This window comes from Oncorhynchus mykiss, chromosome 22 (genome assembly GCF_057628025.1).
Source record: "Oncorhynchus mykiss isolate SJ-2025 chromosome 22, ASM5762802v1, whole genome shotgun sequence".
In the NCBI taxonomy this organism is placed as follows: domain Eukaryota; kingdom Metazoa; phylum Chordata; class Actinopteri; order Salmoniformes; family Salmonidae; genus Oncorhynchus; species Oncorhynchus mykiss.
In genome coordinates this window covers 24,151,607-24,174,487 of record NC_143043.1, presented here as the reverse complement: position 1 = coordinate 24,174,487, position 22,881 = coordinate 24,151,607, and the positions used below count along the sequence as shown (strand labels likewise).

The 22,881-nt window shown below is 38.5% G+C and overlaps 1 protein-coding gene across 4 annotated transcripts in view; it reads left to right on the top strand.

The window, feature by feature from the left end:
- Positions 1-22,881, top strand: part of LOC110501594 (nck-associated protein 5) — a 135,602-nt gene that overhangs the window by 19,103 nt on the left and 93,618 nt on the right. The gene's annotated exons all lie outside the window — the stretch shown is intronic.

The following is a 22,881-nucleotide window of genomic DNA, read 5'->3' as shown; positions in this document are numbered from 1 at the left end:
CAACTTCATATCCACCCACTCCACCTTAGGGAGCCATGCAGCATATATGTAAAGCAGTTAAATGATTTCCCTTCCCTTATGTGTGAGGGAATTACGCCTGTAACTTATAGATGGTAATATGGCAACTCAAACCACACCTCACCAACCCCCAAAACACCATGACAATCCACAACAAACTTACATCCATGACATTTACTGGTATGTTTGAGGAATTTCAGGTGGAAAAGATTGGAAGAATGGTACCAGAGGGGATGGCTGCCATATTACGGGCTCCTAACCAATTGTGTTATTTTGTGTTTTTTTTCCGCATTTATTTTGTACATTATGTTGATGCTACCGCCTCTTATGAATGTAAAGAGCTTCTGGATATCAGAACAGCGATTACTCACCTAACTGGCCGAATTGTTTTCTTTAATGAGTCTGACGCAAAGGATAAAGATTTCTTTTTTTTTAAGCTTGGCATTTAAGAAATAAATTGTGATGCATTTGTGACATGCAACAGGCTGGCAGGAGCACTCAGCATCTCAACAACACATCAACAACAGCATTTCAACAACATGTCTATACATTTCTTATTTAGGCTGTATAAAATTATCTGTAAAAAAATATGACTTACAATTAAGTAATTTTGAAACGAAAAATGCCTTATTAGGCTATACAGTCATTCTACATTGCCTTTGGTTAAGGATCATGCGGTGAGCTATGCATGCCTAGTTTGTTAATTTAGCCTAGAAGACGCCTTTACAGTATATTCCTATGCCCTAATCACAGTCAACACAAATCTATTTTGTATCAACAATAGCATGGAATCAATCAATCAATCAAATGTATTTATAATGCCCTTCTTACATCAGCTGATGTCATAAAGTGCTGTACAGAAACCCGGCCTAAATCCCAAAACAGCAAGCAATGCAGGTGTAGAAGCACTGTTGTGGCTAGGAAAAACTCCCTAGAAAGGCCAGAGCCTAGGAAGAAACCTAGAGAGGAACCAGGCTATGAGGAGGTGGAGATTATAACAGAACATGGCCAAGATGTTCAAATGTTCATAGATAACCAGCAGGGTCAAATAATAATAATCACAGTGGTTGTCGAGGGTGCAATAGGTCAGCACCTCAGGAGTAAATGTCAGTTGACTTTTCATAGCCAATCATTCAGAGTATCTCTACCGCTCCTGCTGTCTCCAGAGAGTTGAAAACAGCATGTCCGGTGAACAGGTCAGGGTTCCAGAGCCACAGGCAGAACAGTTGAAACTGGAGCAGCAGCACAGCCAGGTGGACTGGGGACAGCAAGGAGTCATCAGGCCAGGTAGTCCTGAGGCATGGTCCTTAGGGCTCAGGTCCTCTGAGAGAGAGAAAGAAAGAACGAAAGAGAGAATGAGAGAAAGAAAGAGAGAGAGATAATTAGAGAGAGCATACTTAAATTCACACAGGACACCGGATAAGACCGGAAAAATTCTCCAGATATAACAGAATGGCCCTAGCCCCTCGACACAAACTACTGCAGCATAAATACTGGAGGCTGAGACAGGAGGGGTCAGGAGACACTGTGGCCCCGTCCGACGATACCCCAGGACAGGCCCAAACAGGCAGGACATAACCCCACCCACTTTGCCAAAGCACAGCCCCCAATAAAATAGAATAAATTAGAAAATTATAGTTATAGTTATATATATATAGTTATATATAGTTATAGTTAAAGTTATAAATGCGTACAGGCCTCATGATGATATGCAACTGCAATGTTAAAAAACAAATGGCCTTTTCTCTAAATTCATGTGTGATACTTCAGTTGGTTCTGTTGCGCTCTATTTTTACAGTCAATACACAACTTTAGCACTGTTTCAAACTTAGACTATGTATAGAAATAAAAATATATACGGTGCTGCAGCATGCACCCATTCGTTGTCATGCTCTGTTGTGGTATTAAAAAAATATATTCTGCTTGTCTCCAGTCATGTAAAATGCATAAAATGCGTTTATAAAAAACATGTAGTTTCTCAGACCGCAAATAAGGTGATAGATTCATGAGGGGCTTTTATTATAATGGAGATCTTTTCATGTCTACCCTTGTCCGGGGTGGTCTGCGAATCCACAAACTTCTGACTACTTTGCCATGTAATGCTTACGAAACAATGAACAGTTTCTGAAACTGCATAGGCCTATATAAGGCTCTGGTCTGTCCTAGGAGTGAGGGTAAATGGTAGGCATGTTCTCTGCTATCGACTTTGTGTTTTAATTATTACTTTGGGTCTAGAGAACGGTCGCTTGTTTTTTTCAAGGGTTCAGGGAGGGTCGGGTAAAATGATATTTTATTGAAGGGAGGGCCATCCATTTTGATTTCAGAGGTCCGATTTTCTCCTGGTATCAGTCAGTATAAATAACGTAAGCTACAACACATGCGAAAATGAAAAACAAAAATCTGAGTTTGCAAGTTTTTTGATAATTGACTTTAAAGGTAAAAAATAACCGAATTTGTATGATTATTTTTTGTTGTTGTTCACGTTTACATTTTAGCAGACGATCTTATCCAGAGGATCAATTAGGGTTAAGTGTCTTGCTCAATGGCATATTGGCAGATTGTTAATTAGTCAGCTCAGGGAATCTAACCAGCAACATATTGGTTACCGGCGCAATGCTCTTAAACCTCTAGGCTACTTGCCATCCTAATACTAATACTCAAGAAATAATTCAGTATTTTGACAACCCTGCTTATAAATTATATAAAACTCAACCGTTTATCTTTTCCAGTGACGAAGACATGGATGTCTCACAGCAGGGTGTGGTATGTAGAATGGATCAACTGTGAACACCTCTATCTTATAAATGTTTTGACATTCAGGTCCAAAAGGTAACTTTATGACCACTTCTATAAGAAAATATGTAGTTTAATTCAAATTAAAAAGGGGTGCGGACAATAAGTTATGGAAATCAAATGGAACAATCCCATGGCAACCTATACAGACTTCAGACAAGGTAACCCAACCCAAACACTGTCATAACCTATTCAACATATCACTTTTTTTTTTTTACTTGGCAAGTCAGTTAAGAACAAGTTCTTATTTTCAACGACAGCCTAGGACAGTGGGTTAACTGCCTTGTTCAGGTGCAGAACAACAGATTTTTACCTTGTCAGCTTGGGGATTCGATCTTGCAACCTTTCGGTTACAAATCCAACGCTCTAACCACTAGGCTACCTGCCACCCCATCCTGCTGATAATCCACCTTAATATCAAACTGTCTATCACCACAATAAACCTCTATGAAGCCACCCGCTGGGCACACACTGGTTGAATCAACGTTGTTTCCAAGTAATTTCAATGAAATTATGTTGAATCAACGTGGACTAGACATTTTTCAATGAACAACAAAGCCAGGTGTGAACACTTTTCTCCAAAACGTAATATGAAGTGTTAACCATTTGCAAAAAGCCGGCACTGCATTTATTTTATATCGTTCGCCTTCTCAGTGCATTAGAAAGGAAAATTAGACTGCTGTTGCTGCATTCTGTCCTACCAACTATTAGACCAGTGACAAGCATGCATGCTCCAAGGGTCCGATCCCATCTATGTGTGCGAGGTGTGAGATTAGGCTCAAATGATTTATGTCTATAAGTTAACTCACCCTGTTGAGCTCAAGATATTACACACATCACTCAGAAGCTTGCCACTGAGTAAAACCAAGCTAATTGGAAAAAATATTATTATTATCACATATTATTCTGTCATTGTAAGTAGTAGAGGAAAGTGGAACGATGTGTAGGCCTACAATGTAAACTGACATTAATTGTATGACCTATCAGTGACAAGCATATCATCAGGTGGATGTGGAGAATTAAAAAGTAGCCTTAGTATTTTAGATAGGCTAAATGGATATTATACACTCTATAGGGCCAAGTGACACATGATTTTAACTGGCTTTGAATGGACAACTTCAACATAAGGGGGTAACATAATTATATTGTAAATTGTATTTCTTCACACAATAGTGTTTATTGAGTAATTCTTCCCAAATTGCATAACATTTCTCAGATGGTGTATGATACTACACAGTAGAGCTTGCCGGTTTGTGCAATGTTGGTGATTTCAAAGCATGGAAAATGTAATATTTTATAAAGCACATCCAATCAACACATTCACTATTTTACATTCACATTCACTATCTTCATGACACTTGCTCCTCTGAACATGAACATCATATGGTATGTGTGAGAGAGATGTTTATGCTCCTTTTTAAATGATTTAATTTGGATTCATTGTTACGATTGTAGAGTACTAACGATTCAAGTATTTTAAATGGAGTGTGTAGAAATTCCAGGGAAATTAAAGTTCCATCCATAATTGTATTTCTCTAAAAAAAAAATACAGCAAATTTAAAAACTGATCCGGAAAAAAATTCAGAATAACATTTGGGATGTTGTAAAGCACTGTTACACTCCCACTGACATTAAACAATAAATATTATGACAGAACCAGAAAATCTATTACAGCAAATGCATTATGAGGTTGTGCTAATGAACATTGGGCCATATGTCATCAGTCAGATGGAAGTGAAACTCATTTAGCTATGAACAGTGGAGAAAATCTGTTGCGTTTGAGTTTTAGAACACCCACTCATTCAAGGGTTTTTCTTTATTTGTACTATTTTCTACATTGTGGAATAATAGTGAAGACATCAAAATTAAGAAATAACACATATGGAATCATGTAGTAACCAAAAAAGTGTTAAACAAATCCAAATATATTTTATATTTGAGATTCTTCAAAAAGCCACCCTTTAACTTGATAACAGCTTTGCACAATCTTGGCATTCTCTCAACCAGCTTCATGAGGTAGTCACCTGGAATGCATTTCAATTAAAACCTGTTAAAGATATGGCTGACTACTGCCCCCTTTGGAGCAATTGCGTGCCCATAGTAAACTGAAAAAAAAAATGTCAAAAATTGCTAATATATGCATATAATAATTATTATTGGATAGAAAACACTCTAAAGCTTCTAAAACCGTTGGAATTATGTCTGTAAGTATAGCAGAACTCACAGGGCAGGCATTCTTCCAAACTAGTTTTGTGGTCATGAAAGTTGGAGCAACTTTGACGTCATCGCCCCCACCCTTCCCAACCACTTATGGATATGGGGACACTTTCTATGTCTTCCACTAGATGTCCTCATTCTGTAGAGCGTTTAATCGTTCAAATCCCGCGAGAATTGGCCCTATGGGAGTGATTTGAGTAAGTGCCGCGAGAAAAAACCTGTGCGTTAGGGCGCGAATTGGTCACAGCCATTCCTTTGTTCCAGTACTCAGAAGAAGGACAAACAATGACCGGTTGAATTGAAAATTGTTTTGTATGTCTATAACATCCTAAAGCTTGGTTTTGTACTTAGTTTGACCTGTTTAGTCAACATATAATATGTAATTTTGAAGTTTTGATGCGCAACTTTTCCGGACCAGAGGACATTTTGGGTGCATTTCAGCTGATGTTATTAGCAGTAGCTAATACAAAGACGCAAGACTTGAAACCAAACGATGTATTGGGTAAGTATGAACCTTTCCAGAACATTCTGAACGAAGACCATCGAAGGTAAGGGAATATTTATGCTGAAATCTGTGTTTCTGTTGACTCCAACATTACGGAGAAATGTAGCTTATATCTGAGCGCCGTCTCAGAATATTGAATAGTGTGCGATTTCTGTAACGTTAAAAATAAATGTAACAAAGCGATTGCATAAAGAAGCAGTGTATCTTTCTAACTATATGTAGAACATGTATATTTAGTCAAAGTTTATGATGTCTATTTACGTTATCTTGCGGCGCTACCTACATTTTCTGCGGACATTTTTGAGTATTTTCTGAACATGAATTCAATGTAAATGGACATTTATGGATATAAATGGCATATTATTGAAAAAAAAAAAGTACTGTGTAACATGTCCTATTACTGTCACCTGATGAAGATTTTCAAAAGGTTAGTGAATGATTTATTTTTTAATCCTGCTTTTATAATTTTATATTTTCTGGGACAAAATGGCTGCCTCTTGTCTTGGTTTCGGTGGTGGTCTAATATAAATATGTGGTGTGTTTTCGCCGTAAAACATTTAAAAAATCTGACATGCTGGGTAGATGAACAAGGTGTTTATCTTTCATTTGAGCTATTGGACTTGTTAATGTGTGGAGGTTAAATATTTCTAAGAATATTTTTGCGTTCCATGCGCCACGGTTTGAGCTGAACGGGGGGGGGGGGGGGGGGGGGGCGTTCCTCTAGGGGAACCCCTGGCGTCAACAGGTTTTAACAGGTGTGCCTTCTTAAAAGTTGATTTGTGGAATTTCTGTCCTTCTTAATAAGGCTAGGCGTCCCACTAAGCAGGACACCTGTCGACTACATCCGGTGAAATTCAAATTCAAATAAATAATCGTAATATTAAACATTTATGAACATACAAGTATCTAATATTGTTTACAAGCTTACATTCTTGTTAATCTAACTGCATTGTCCGATTTACAATAGGCTTTACAGCAAAAGCATCCCATGTGATTGTTTGAGAACGGCGCCCCACATCAACACATTTTTCAACAAGCACAGGCTTCATAAAATCACAAATAGCGATTAAATAAATTGCTTAACTTTTGAAAATCTTCCTCTGTTTGCAATCACAAGGGTCCCAGCTACAACATGAATGGTCGTTTTATTATATAAAATCCTTCTTTAAAAAATCCACTCATTCAACGTGCAGACAAAGGAGCCCAAAAAGCTACCGCTAAAACTTCGTTCAAACTATGTTTCTACCCAATCCGCAGGTATCCTAAAATGTAAATGAACTACAATATTTCATATGGAAAGAAGTATGTTCAATAGAAAAGTAAAATTATTAAGCGCATCCTCTTCATCGCGCACCTACAGACTGATATTGTACCGGGATTCTTTGTACAAAAACTCTAACTTCTTGCTCATTTTTGAAGAAACAAGCCTGAAACAATGAACAAAGGCTGTTGACATCTAGTGGAATTGCAACATGGGAGCTGGAATTACAAAGAACCCATAGCCCATTTCCATTATAAGAGCCTGGGAGCTAAAAACAAACAAATTCTGGACGGTTTTTCTTTAGATTTTCGCCTGCCATATCAATTGTTTCATAGTCTCATACATTATTTTAACATTTCTACAAACGTCAAAATGTTTTCTATCCAATGCTACCAATGATGTGCTTATCCTGGCTTCTGGGCCTGAGTAACAGGCAGTTTACTTTGGGTCAGTCAGGCGGAAATTCTGAAAAAAGGACTCTAGTCTGAAGAAGTTCTTAATGCATTTGAGCCAATCAGTTGTGTTGTGACAAGGTAGGGTGGGGTATACAGAAGATAGCCCTATTTGGTAAAAGACGAAGTCCATATTATGGCAAGAACAGCTCAAATAAGCAAAGAGAAATGACAGTCCAACCTTACTTTAATTAAGACATGGTCAGTCAATATGGAACATTTCAAGAACTTTGAAAGTTTCTTCAAGTGCAGTCACAAAAACCATCAAGCTCTATGATGAAACTGTCTGTCATATGAGGACCACCAGAGGAATAGAAGACCCAGAGTTACTTTTGCTGCAGAGGATACGTTCATTAGAGTTACCAGCCTCAGAACTTGCAGCCCAAATAAATGCTTCACAGAGTTCAAGTAACGGACACGTCTCAATATCAACTGTTCATAGGAGACTGTGTGAATCAGGCCTTCGTGGTTGAATTGCTGCAAAGTAACCACTATTAAAGGACATCAATAATAAGAAGAGACTTGCTTGGGACAAGAAACACAAGCAATGGACAATAGACTGGTGGAAATTTGTCCTTTGGTTTGAGTCCAAATTTGCGATTTTTGGTTCCAACTGCCTTGTCTTTGTGTGGGTGAATGGATGATCACCGCATGTGTATTTCCCACTGTAAAGCATGGAGGAGGAGGTGTTATGGTGTGGGGGTGCTTTGCTGGTGACACTGTCTGTGATTTATTTAGAAATCAAGGCACACTTAACCATCAAGGTTACCACAGCATTCTGCAGCGATACACCATCCCATCTGGTTTGCGCTTGGTGGGACTATCATTTGTTTTTCAACAGGTCAATGACCCAAAAAACACATCCAGGCTGTGTAAGGACTATTTGATAAAGAAGGAGAATGATGGAGTGCTGCATCAGATGACCTGGCCTCCACAATCCCCAAACCTCAACCAAGTTGAGATGGTTTGGGATGAGTCGGACCACAGAGTGAAGGAGAAGCAGCCAACAAGTGCTCAGCATATGTGTGAACTCCTTCAAGACTGTTGGAAAAGCATACCAGGTGAAGCTGGTTGAGAGAATGCCCTTTTTTGGTTACTATGTAATTCCATATGTGTTAATTCATAGTTTGATGTCTTCACTACATTATTCCACAATGTAGCAAATAGTAAAAATAAAGAAAAACCCTTGAATGAGCAGGTGTTCTAAAAGTAGTGTAGTGTACCTCTCCCTTAGGCTCAATGCCATTGGGCATAGGTAGTAGATATAGAATTATGTTATTATAGCCTGAAAAAAAAGGTCTGCTTTTTGTTAGAGTTCCTTAATTGGGTTCCAACTCTGGTTTGAGGACAGACAGAGATAGCTGTAGCGGTAATGCTATTTTTTAGTCATTTAAAAATCAGACATTTTACAACTATGAACAGGAATAAACCCAGTTTAACAGGCACACAAAGGATTGCTCCCCCACAAAAGTAAATGAGGTGTTGGCCTACAGAAAGTTTGTTTGGCCTAATTGAGGCGTATCCAAACAACTAAACTGCAAACAACTTTACAGACCTAAACTACAAACGCACTTTTGCAAAATTAACTAACACTATCACAATTTAAGTTACAGTACATGTTACAAAATCAGCTAACTTTGTCAAAATATAATATTTAATCATCAAATTAGAAGGTAATCTCACCACTCATTAGATAATGGCTAAAACAAATACTAACTATAACCATCAATAGGCCAACTTTTTCTGTGGAAAAGAGTAAATGGAATAAGATGGTAATGAAACATTTAATAGAAGTGAGACTATTCTTAATCCCTGAATAAAGATCCAATATTTCCCAAATAGTTTCCTTCACAGTGTTCAAGTAATCGAGAAAACTGCAAGTGCTTACATAACCATTAGACTTTTCCAATTTAATGAGGGGAATCCGTGTCTGTTGTGTGGGTGGCACAGCACCCACCATCGACCATGTACCATTTAAGGTGAAGATTTCACGTTCTGACCTTAGTTACTTTGTTATGTATTTGTGTTAGGTTGGTCAGGGCGTGAGTTGGGGTGGGCAGTCTATGTTCCTTTTTCTAGGTTGTTATATTTCTATGTGTTTGGCCTAGTATGGTTCTCAATCAGAGGCAGGTGTCATTCGTTGTCTCTGATTGAGAATCATACTTAGGTAGGCTGTTTTCCCCATTTTGGTTGTGGGTGTTTAATTTCTGTTTAGTGTCTGTTCACCTGGCAGAACTGTTTTGTTTTCTCTTCGTTATTATTTTGTGTAGTGTTCAGTTTGTTCAATTAAAACACGACGAACACTTACCATGCTGTACTTTTGTCCTCCTATCCTTCCACCAACGAGAAGTGTTACAGAAGAACTTAAACTTCTGTGATTTAATCTTATCCATGCATTTTTTAAGGTGGATTTTCCTCATGAGCTACTGCCAATGTGTGTAAGTGATCTTATGACTTCACAATAGACTCATTATGTGAAAGCCAGGGTAGATAGAGCTCACCAAAAGGCCAACAATGAAAACACAGTTAAAGCACTGTGTGACCAGGCTGTGTTTTTGAATCTTGGTCAAGATAAGGCATGAGGTCGACCTGCGTGACCCCAATTCATGAAGAAACAAGCACCTGATTGTTTTCCTGTCTCTAAGGTGATTTGTAGCTGTCATGTTTTGATGCTGTCACTATTAGAGGCACATATAACAGTAATGGAGTAAAACATTTTAATAATAATTGAACAGGGTGCTGTACTAGGACCATGCAAGCCAGGTATGTTACTACCTGCCTCCTATCCTACCGCCTGGTATGGCAACTGCACCGCCCTCAACCGTAAGGCTCTCCAGAGGGTAGTGAGGTCTGCACAACGCATCACCGGGGGCAAACTACCTGCCCTCCAGGACACCTACACCACCCGATGTCACAGGAAGGCCATAAAGATCATCAAGGACATCAACCACCCGAGCCACTGCCTGTTCACCCCGCTATCATCCAGAAGGCGAGGTCAGTACAGGTGCATCAAAGCTGGGACCGAGAGACTGAAAAACAGCTTCTATCTCAAGGCCATCAGACTGTTAAACAGCCACCACTAACACTGAGTGGCTGCTGCCAACACACTGACACTGACTCAACTCCAGCCACTTTAATAATGGGAATTGATGGGAAATGATGTAAATATATCACTAGCCACTTTAAACAATGCTACCTTATATAAATGTTACTTACCCTACATTATTCATCTCATACGCATACGTATATACTGTACTCTATATCATCGACGGTATCCTTATGTAATACATGTATCACTAGCCACTTTATACTATACTATGCCACTTTGTTTACATACTCATCTCATTGTACATACTGTACCCGATACCATCTACTGTATCTTGCCTATGCTGCTCTGTACCATCACTCATTCATATATCCTTATGTACATATTCTTTATCCCCTTACACTGTGTACAAGACAGTAGTTTTGGAATTGTTAGTTAGATTACTTGTTATTACTGCATTGTCGGAACTAGAAGCACAAGCATTTCGCTACACTCGCATTAACATCTGCTAACCATGTGTATGTGACAAATAAAATTTGATTTGATTTGATTTGAATTTGTTTGTGCTTTTACATGTGTACATTGTCTCTCTGGCAGTCCCCCAATCCCTTTGCCTTCCGTCTGCCTGCCTGACTGCCTGTCTGAACTGTCCATCTGCCTGGAAAGATGACATATCATATAGCCTAGTTTCATGTACTCAATGAAAACAAAGCAATTGTTGTAATGATAACTGTGATTAGGTGGTATCTTAGCAACATTTCTATAGTGTGTCATGCATGCTTGTTAAAAGCAGTGAGCAGTTCTGATATTTTTTAACTGTAAGAAATGTAAGTCCTGTATGAGGAAAATAATAACATAGTTAGGGTAAGAGGCCGACGACCCATTTTTTCGAAATGCCCACTCATACACACGAAATACAAACTGACTCCCAGATACAATATGGATCTGAGGAATCTGTGCACCATGTTTGTAGCGTTATTTAGAGGGAACAACAACGTCCCTGAAATTGGATTGGAAAAACAGCAGGGGGTGAGTGGTTGAATGTGTGTGAGAAGAAGAGTCTAAAGCAAGGTTTTATTTATATTAAAGATAAAGAATAGTTTGGTTTAAGAATATGCCATTTTATATGAATTGCAATGAATGAAGTGAGACAGAGCTGAAATGTAATGAGATGGCGATATAATGAATGAGACATTGCTTTGATGTTCTGAGGATCATACTATATGTGTTTGAATAACGGGGCTGAGATGTAGTGAGACAAAGCTGTGATAAATGCAGCATTAGAAGAAAGGACATCTTCAAATATAAGAAACTGGAACACAAAAGTAGTAAAAAGTCCAAAGTTGGGTTGGCACGGTAAGGATAAAAACACAGCAAACAGAGGACATAGAAGGCACGGTTTGTGGGGCAAGTATGGTTGTGGTGGAATTTTGTGCAGATATGGGATATACATTTTAAAATAAATTACAAATATAGTCTATTTATTGTCCTATCACGATGGAACCGTCCCCAACCCAATACCCTAAACACCGAACCTTAGTGACCCACACACTAAGGAGAAGTCCTTCACTGTTTTATAGGCCTACTGAAAGTATCCTATAGACAACCAAGACAGAAAGATAAATTGCGTTCAGAGACCCACTAAAGCAGCACCGTCCCCTCAAGAGTTTGAGGTTGCCTCATCAAAGCCCCCGGGTGAATGAGCATAATTGTCAAGGAATTTCTCAAAGCTGCTTAATGAGAACCTTGACAACCTTTTACTTAAGTGGTGGGAATTCCAGGGGAGACCTCATCCCAGGTAATGGCAGTGCTGGCAACACTAGCTGCAGTAACACATGGGGAGAGGGTCAAACTCGGACAATCAGAGAGGGAGCAAATTATTGTGGCCCGGTCGGCACAAAATAATCAAAAGGTTTGACTGCCCAGAGATGCTTGGGAAAATGGTCACAACGGGGGACCAGCGTGTGTGTGTTTCAGGGGAAAGGGGTGTTTCTGTGCTCCTTCAGCTAGGACTTGACATTGGTTAACTTGTTATGGCTGTGTCATCAACAACCGCTGAATAGCATAGTGCTACATTCAATAAATATTACTACAAATATTTATATTCATGAAATCACAAGTGCAATATAGGAAAACACAGCTTAGCCTTTTCTTAATCCACCTGTCGTGTCAGATTTTGAAATTGTGCTTTACAGCGAAAGCAATCCAAGCGTTTGTGTAAGTTTATCGATCGTACGACAAAACATTAAGTACACTTAGCATCAGGAAGCTTAGTCACGAAAATCAGAAAAGCAATCAAATTAATCCTTTACCTTTGATGATCTTCGGATGTTTTCACTCACGAGACTCCCAGTTACACAACAAAAGTTCCTTTTGTTCCATAAAGATTATTTTTATATCCAAAATACCTCCGTTTGTTTGTCCCGTTATGTTCAGAAATCTACAGGAAAGAGCGGTCACGACAACGCAGACGAAAATTCCAAATAGTTTCCATAATGTCCACAGAAACATGTCAAATGTTTTTTATAATCAATCCTCAGGTTGTTTTTAAAATATATAATCGATAATATATCAACCGCAAATGTCTTTCACAGTAGGAGAGGGAAAAGCAATGGCTGCCCAAACTCTGTTGCGTGAGCAAAACTAATGTGACCACTTGAAGCGATGTTATCGTTCTGGCTCATTTTTCAAAATAAAAGCCTTAAACTATGTCTGAAGACTGTTGACACCTTGAGGAAGCGATAGGAAAAGGAATCTGGTTCATATCCCTTTAAATCCAGCAAAGGGAGGCTATGGAACATGGAGTTTTCTAAATAGAAGCCACTTCCTGTTTTGATTTTCCTCAGGGTTTCGCATGCAATATCAGTTCTGTTATACTCACAGACAATATTTTGACATTTTTGGAAACATTAGTGTTTTCTTTCCTATACTAATAATAATATGCATATATTAGCAACTGCGACTGAGGAGCTGGCCATTTACAATGGGCACCTTTTTATTCAAGCTACTCAATACTGCCCCTGCAGCCATATGAAGTAAAGCAAATCTCCCCATTCTTGCTAAATTTTGCATGCCTCCTCAAACAGCTACAACTGTATATGCATTTGCGCATCAAGTATTTTCTTGAGTTTGGCTCGGAGATGGAACAACTGTTGAACATCTGAGCTTGTGGTTGTTTGAGGGGGAACGGTGGGGAGAGTGTGTGTATGTATCCCACATCTGTTGCTAAGGGGTAATGATGTTAGGTAAAGTATAGGATGAATTACAATAACTGTTTCACAAAATATTAATTGCTTGCCAAACAGTTGTTTTTGTAATGCCGGTCCTAATTATAGGTAACAATCCTTTGTATGAAGTGCCTACATTATTACGCATATTATTAGTTAGTTGTGGATATGTTTTATTATTACTGTTATTAGTTTTTTTACCTTTATTTAACTAGGCAAGTCAGTTAGGAACAAATTCTTATTTTCAATGACGGCCTAGAAACAGTGGGTTAACTGCCTTGTTCAGGGGCAGAAAGACATATTTTTTACCTTTTCAGCTCGAGGATTCAATCTTGTAACCTTTCAGTTACTAGTTCAATGCTCTAACCACTAGGCTACCTGCCGCCCCAACAATTGAATTAAGATGTGCAATATATACAGTGGGGCAAAAAAGTATTTAGTCAGCCACCAATTGTGCAAGTTCTCCCACTTAAAAAGATGAGAGAGGCCTGTAATTTTCATCATATGTACATTTCAACGATGACAGACAAAAATCCAGAAAATCACATTGTAGGATTTTTAATGAATTTATTTGCAAATTATGGTGGAAAATAAATATTTGGTCAATAACAAAAGTTTATCTCAATACTTTATATACCCTTTGTTGGCAATGACAGAGGTCAAACATTTTCTGTAAGTCTTCACAAGTCTTCACACACTGTTGCTGGTATTTTGGCCCATTCCTCCATGCAGATCTCCTCTAGAGCAGTGATGTTTTGGGGCTGTTGCTGGGCAACATGGACTTTCAACTCCCTCCAAAGATTTTCTATGGGGTTGAGATCTGGAGACTGGCTAGGCCACTCCAGGACCTTGAAATGCTTTTTACGAAGCCACTCCGTTGCCCGGGCAGTGTGTTTGGGATCATTGTCATGCTGAAAGACCCAGCCACGTTTCATCTTCAATGCCCTTGCTGATGGAAGGAGGTTTTCACTCAAAATCTCACGATACACGGCCCCATTCATTCTTTCCTTTACACGGATCAGTCGTCCTGGTCCCTTTGCAGAAAAACAGCCCCAAAGCATGATGTTTCCACCCCCATGCTTCACAGTAGGTATGGTGTTCTTTGGATGCAACTCAGCATTCTTTGTCCTCCAAACACGACGAGTTGAGTTTTTACCAAAAATATATATTTTGGTTTCATCTGACCATATGACATTCTCCCAATCTTCTTCTGGATCATCCAAATGCTCTCTAGCACACTTCAGACGGGCCTGAACATGTACTGGCTTAAGCAGGGGGACACGTCGGGCACTGCAGGATTTGAGTCCTTGGCGGCGTAGTGTGTTACTGATGGTAGGCTTTGTTACTTTGGTCCCAGCTCTCTGCAGGTCATTCACTAGGTGTGGTTCTGGGATTTTTGCTCACTGTTCTTGTGATCATTTTGACCCCACAGGGTGAGATCTTGCGTGGAGCCCCAGATCGAGGGAGATTATCAGTGGTCTTGTATGTCTTCCATTTCCTAATTATTGCTCCCACAGTTGATTTCTTCAAACCAAGCTGCTTACCTATTGCAGATTCAGTCTTCCCAGCCTGGTGCAGGTCTACAATTGTTTCTGGTGTCCTTTGACAGCTCTTTGGTCTTGGCCATAGTGGAGTTTGGAGTGTGGCTGTTTGAGGTTGTGGACAGGTGTCTTTTATACTGATAACAAGTTCAAACAGGTGCCATTAATACAGGTAAGTGGAGTGGAGGACAGAGGAGCCTCTTAAAGAAGGTCTGTGAGAGCCAGATATCTTGCTTGTTTGTAGGTGACCAAATACTTATTTTCCATCATAATTTGCAAATAAATTCATTAAAAGTCATACAATGTGATTTATTTATTTATTTTTCTCATTTTGTCTGTCATAGTTGAAGTGTACCTATGATGAAAATTACAGGCCTCTCATCTTTTTAAGTGGGAGAACTTGCACAATTGGTGGCTGACTAAATACTTTTTTGCCCCACTGTATATATAAATATGCTTTTTGGTGTTAATCTGCATTTGTTCTGTCGGTGGCACTGTGTGCTCTTTTTAAAGGATGGGTCTCAGTCTCTCAAAGGCCCAAGGATCCAGGTGGACAGGGGTGGACTGCCAGTCACTAGGATGACATCCCAACTTGGGATGGGGGAAGGTTTTAGTGGGTGGAATAGTGAGAACAGTTTACTCAGTAGCAGTGCAAATATCATGATACAGCTGTATGGACACTCAATCATCATGGTACTTAAAAAAAAAATTAACAAACATATATTACGATAAATATATTTGAAACTTGTATCTCATTATGGTAAATGGAGAATAAGTGTAGCCAGTTATAATTGTAATGGCTTAGCAGACAATAAGAAAAGATGATCAGTATTTACCTCGCTAAAAGAGAAGGCATTAAATATCTATTGTTTACAGTAAACTCATTCAACAATTTTAGATGGAGTTGTATGGGAAAAGGACTTGGGGGGGGGGGGTGATATATAATTCTCCCATGGGCAAAGAAACTCAAAAGTTGTGATGCTATTAATTAACAATAATTTATCCGAATGTGCAAATACTCCAAACAGATCGACAAGGTAGATTGGATCTTTTGAATATGTTATTAGACCATAAACAGATTTGGCTCATTAATCTGTACGGTCCAAATAATGATGATCCATGCTTCTTTGAAAACATATATAATAACTTATCAAGCCTACAATCAATGATGGCGGTGATACAATCTTCGGCAAAATCATTCGCAAGGAGATTCCTGCAAAAATATTTTTGGAAGATTCTACTATTATGGTGGGAGATTATAATACAGTTTTAAATACCTCAATGGGTGGTAAAGGAAATCACATTACAAACTACAGTATCACCCTCATGCATTTAAGGAAATCATGAATATCATGGATATATTGGAACTAGTGGATATATGGAGGCTTAAATATCCTGACCTAGTGAGATATACATGAGGGAGGCTCAGTCAAGCTAGTCGTCTTAACTACTTTCTTATGTCATTCTCGCTGGCACCAAAAGTTTTAAAAAGTGTTGATACGGGACTAAATGCGCTAGGACCATCCAGTAATTGATATATACATTACTCGGACAGAATTGCCACGTGGACGAGGATGTTGGAAATTGAATCAAAGCCTATTGGATGACAACTTGTTATTGACCAGGACAGACGCATTTATAACTGACCTTTTCCAACATGACATAGGTACAGCAGATCACCTTATTCTATGGGAGCTTTTATATGTGCCTTTAGAGGCCAATGCAATACTCATCTTTTAAACCAAAGCAATTTAGGTCAAAAGAGTTCATATTAACAAAGGAAATAGAGAGACTAACAGTACAGATAGCAATAAAAACTGTACCATAGAGGCAGTGAATAACTTATAGGAAAAACAAAAAGAATGGGAGGAACTTATTCAAGAAAGATCAAGTGTAATATATTATAAAAAAATAAAGTGAACTGGATGGAATTTTGGAAAAAATGCACCAAATTCTTTTTAATCTTCAACATAGAAATGCTATCAAAAATAATTTACTATAACCTGTTACAAAGGATGGAGTCACCCATGATTCACCAACCATATTTTGAAAGAGGAAGCAAAGTACTTTAAATGTAGGTTCTCATTACAGTTTACTCCATCTCCACTAACCAAAGTTAATTGTAAAGATTTGTTTTCTATTCATAATGTAAAATGAACAGCTGTACAGAAAGACTCATGTGAACGCCAAATTACAGGTGAGGAACTTGATACTTGACTGGCATACCAGTGGAAGTATACCAAACCTTTTTTCATGTACTCAGAGGACCATTATTAAGTTTTAACCACTCCTATAAAAATGGTAGATTATCCAATACTCAACAAGAAGGTCTGATACCCCCCCCCCCCCCCCCAAAAAAATTGGAGGCTCCTTAGACTTAGTGCATAGAATTATAAAGCTACTGTACGATATTTTTCATCCCTTTCAGAAAGCTTTTTTACATGGATGATACATTGGAGAGAATATAAGACAAGTAGTGGAAACACTAGAACACTATGAAAAATCTGGTAAACCAGGATTAGTAGACAAAGCTGTCGTTGAAAAGGCTTTTGATGAAGTATGCCTGGACTTTAAATATAAATGCCTGGAATATTTCCATTTTGGAGAATCTATTATACAATGGGTTAAAGTTATGTATAGTAACACCCCGCTCCGGCAGGTATATTTCACTGGTCATCCCCAAAGCCATATTTATTATGGCCATCGAAATGTTAGCTATTAAAATCAGAACAATAATATCAAGGAGCTAGAAATCCAGGGTTTAAAAACAAAGGTGTCATTGTATGCTGATGTTTTCTTTTAAATCGACAATTTGGATCCCTCCAAAGCCTCGTAGAGGATCTAGATAATTGTTCTAAACTCTCTGAATTACAACCAAATGGTGTTTACTATACTGTACTGTATTACATGTTGGATCATTACCATGTAGTTTACCAATAAAATGGTCTGATGGTGAAGTGGACTTGGTATTCATATCCCAAAAGAAAAAAATGGTCTCACTACAATACATTTTAATAGAAAGTTAGCAGAAATAGATCTTGCTACCAAGGAAAGGAAAATACCTATTTGTGGAAAAATCACCCTAATTTAATGCTTTAGTCATATCCCAGTTTATCAATTTGCTTATGGCCCTGCCAACACCTAATTACTTGTTTTTAAAATTATACTGAACAAAAATATAAATTCAACATTCAACAATTTCAACGATTTTGCTGAGTTACTCTTCATATAAGGAAATAAGTCAATTGAAATAAATTCATTAGGCCCTAATCTATGGATTTCACATGACTGGGCAGGGGCACAGCCATTTTTTTCACCTTTATTTAACCAGGTAGGCTAGTTGAGAACAAGTTCTCATTTACAACTGCGACCCGGCCAAGATAATGCATAGCAGTGTGAACAGACAACAACACAGAGTTACACATGGAGTAAATAGAGTCTATATACATTGTGTGCAAAAGGCAGGAGGAGGTAGGCGAATAATTACAATTTAGCAGATTAAACACTGGAGTGATAAATGATCAGATGGTCATGTGCAGGTAGAGATACTGGTGTGCAAAAGAGCAGAAAAGTAAATAAATAAAAACAGTATGGGGATGAGGTAGGTAAATTGGGTGGGTTATTTACCGATGGACTATGTACAGCTGCAGCGATCGGTTAGCTGCTCAGATAGCAGATGTTTAAAGTTGGTGAGGGAGATAAAAGTCTCCAACTTCAGCGATTTTTGCAATTCGTTCCAGTCACAGGCAGCAGAGAACTGGAAGGAAAGGCGACCAAATGAGGTGTTGGCTTTGGGGATGATCAGTGAGATACACCTGCTGGAGCGCGTGCTACGGGTGGGTGTTGCCATCGTGACCAGTAAACTGAGATAAGGATGACTTGGAGCCAGTGAGTCTGGCGACTAATATGTAGCGAGGATAGGGTCGATGAAGAGCCATGAGTGGACCTGGGAGGGCATAGGCCCACCCACTGGGGAGCCAGGCCCAGCCAATCAGAATGAGTTGTTCCTCACAAAAGGGCTTTATTACAGACAGAAATACTAATCAGTTTAATCAGCTGTTCGGGCAACTGGTCTCAGATGATCCTGCAGCTGAATAAGCCAGAGGTGGAGGGGTTACACGTGGTCTGCGGTTGTGAGGTTGGTTGGACACACTGCCAAATTCTGTAATATGACGTTGCAGGAGGTTTATGGTAGAGTGTACATTGGTGTACATTCCTGCAGTCAGCATGCTAATTGCACCCTGCCTCAAAACTTGAGACATCTGTGGCATTTTTTTTGTGAGACATGACATTTACATTGTAGTCATTTAGCAGACGCTCTTATCCAGAGCGGCTTACAGTAGCGAGTAGATACATCTTTGTACTTTTTCTGGTACTGGTCCCCTGTGGGAATCGAACCCACAACCCTGGCGTTGCAAGTGCTATGCTGTACCAACTGAGTCACTGAGCCAAAACTGCGCATTTTAGAGTGGCCTTGTGTTGTCCCCAGCACAAGGTGCACCTGTGTAATTACCACACTGTTTAATGATATGCCACAACTGTCAGGTGGATGGATTATCTTGGAAAAGGAGAAATGCTCACTAACAGGGATGTAAACAAATTTGTGCACACATTTTGAGATAAATAAGCTTTTTGTGCATATGGAAAATATCTGTGATATTTTATTTCAGCTCATGAAACATTGGACCAATACTTTGTTTACATGTTGCGTTTAAATTTTTGTTCAGTGTATATGAGCAAAACATATTCTATTTTATTTGGAATGGTAAGCCAGACAAAATTAAACTGGCCTATTTATATAATGAATATGAATTCGGAGGGCAGAAATGATTAAATATTAAAGCATTAGTGAAGACATCACAACTCACTAAAGGCTTCAGTCATACAAAAGCTATACTTAAATCCGAACTGGTTCTCTAGCAAATAAGTAAGAATGGCTCACCCCATGCTCAATAATGACCCTTTCCCTTATTCAGATTGCTGCAACCATTTATTTTGGTTATTTGAAAATGAAATAATCTCCAAAATGTAGCCATTTTTAAAACAAGCCATAGAAAACTGGTTGCAATTTCAGTTTAATCCACCAATAAAGATAGAACAAATATTATGGTTAAACTCAAACATACTAATTGATCAAATAAACTATTTTTGGAAAAACTGTTTTAAAAACGGTATAATCTTTGTAAATGAAATCATAAACACGACGGGTGGAGTTATGTCACACATGCAGTGAACAAAAATATATGGACATGTCTACTCTATCCAAAATTACAACCAACTAATTACAGCATTACTGCAAAAATGGAAGAGGCAAGTGGAAGGGGGGGAAAGTAAGGAACTTGTCTGTCTTCCCTGTGTTAAAGACTGAAATGGTTAAAGAAAATTGTGACAGATAAAAAGGAAAGCAGTTTAATTTAAGGACAAAAAAAATACAGATTTGCAATAGATTGCTAAATAGTTGGGAAGAGATTTTCAACGTACCGATTCCATGGCGCATGATTTATGAACTGATACACAAAACAACGCTGGATTCAAGTCTTAGTTTTTCAAAATTAAATTATTATACAAAATTCTTGCAACAAACAGAATGTTTTATATATTGGGGATACAAGCATCCCAGCACTGCAGAATTTGCTATGAAGAGACCCGAATCATTAGATAATTTATTTTGGTACTGTCCAAGCTTGTTTTTGGTCTCAGGTTCAGGAATGGCTGAAGAATTGCAACATTTACCTGGAGTTAACTCTACAAAGAACACTGCTGGGTGATCTGAAAAGTCATAGTCAATCGATAATTTTTTTTTGCTAAGAGTATTATTATATTATTTATCTTTAATGTAAAAACCTACAGAAACTATGAGAATAGAAAGGTTCAGAACTTTTCTGAAACATCAAAGCTCAGTTGAAAAATATATGGCAAATTGAAATCAAAACTGGATGGTCTTCAGAGACAGATAGCTGAAGGACGGGACTAAAAACAAACAAAAGATAACTCATGTAAAATATACTGTGTCTGTAAAATGTATATAGTATGTACTGTATAAGCTGGAAGGAGACGCATAAGTGTTGTCCAATAGTTTACCCCTTTAGGGGAGGGGTGATAGGGTTCAGGACAAATAAAGGAAAATATATTCTAAAAAAAGATATACAGTGCCAGTCAAAAGTTTGGACACACCTACTCATTCAAGGGTTTTTCTTTCTTTTTACTTTTTTCTACATTGTATAATATTAGTGAAGACATCAAAACTATGAAATAACACATATGGAATCATGCAGTAAACAAAAAAGTTTTTGTATTTTATATTTGAGATTCTTCGAAGTAGCCACCCTTTAACTTGATGACAGCTTTGCACACTCTTGGCATTCGCTCAACCACCTTCACCTGGAATGCTTTTCCCACAGTCTTGAAGGAGTTTCCATGTATGCTGAGCACTTCTTTTCCTTCACTGCGGTCCAACTCATCCCAAACCATCTCAATTGGGTTGAGGTCAGGTGATTGTGGAGGCCAGGCCATCTGATGCAGCACTCCATCACTCTCCTTCTTGGTCAAATAGCCCTTACACAGCCTAGAGGTGTGTTGGGTCATTGTCTTGTTGAAAAATAAATGATAGTCCCACTAAGCGCAAACCAGATGGGATGTTGTATCGCAGCAAAATACTGTGGTTACCATGCTGGTTAAGTGTGCCTTGGATTCTAAATAAATCAGACAATGTCATCAGCAAAGCACCCCCACACCATAACACCTCCTCCTCCATACTTCATGGTGGGAACCACACATGCAGAGATCGTCCGTTCACCTTCTCTGCGTCTCACAAAGACACGGCGGTTGGAACCAAAAATCTCAAATTTGAACTCATCAGACGAAAGGTCAGATTTCCACTGGTCTAATGCCCATTGCTCGTATTTCTTGGTGCAAGCAAGTTTATTTTTCTTATTGGTGTCCTTCAGTAGTGGCTTCTTTGCAGCAATTCGACCATGAAGGTCTGATTCACGCCGTCTCTGAACAGTTGATGTTGAGATGTGTATGTTAATTGATCTCTGTGAAGCATTTATTTGGGCTGCAATTTCTGAGGCTGGTAACTCTAATGAACTTAAACTCTGGGTCTTCCTTTCCTGTGGCGGTCCTCATGAGAGCCAGTTTCATCATAGCGCTTGATGGTTTTTGCAACTACATTTGAAGAAACTTTCAAAGTTCTTGAAATGTTCCTGATTGACTGACCTTCATGTAATGATGGACTGTTGTTTCTCTTATTTGAGCTGTTCTTACCATAATATGGACTTGGACTTTCACCAAATAGGGCTATCTTCTGTATACCACCCCTACCTTGTCACAACACAACTGATTGGCTCAAACACATTAAGAAGGAAAGAAATTCTGCAAATTAACTTTTAAGAAGGCACACCTGTTAATTGAAATGCATTCCAGGTGACTACCTCATGAAGCTGGTTGGGAGAATCCCAAGAGTGTGCAAAGCTGTCATCAAGGCAAAGGGTGGCTACTTTGAAGCATCTCCAATATAAAATATATTTTGAATTGTTTAACACTTTTTTGGTAACTACATGATTCCATGTGTTATTTCATAGTTTTGCTGTTTCTTCACAATTATTCTACTATGTAGAAAATAGTAAAAATAAAGAAAAACCCTTGAAGGAGTGGGTGTGTCCAAACTTTTGACTGGTACAGTATATTTATAAAAAAATATATATGTGGGATTGGAAATAATGCAGACAATTACATTGATAGAAGCCACAATCTATTTGCACTATTAAAGCTGATCCACCCCAAAAAACTAAAACGCTGTGATAAATGGAATAGCACTGA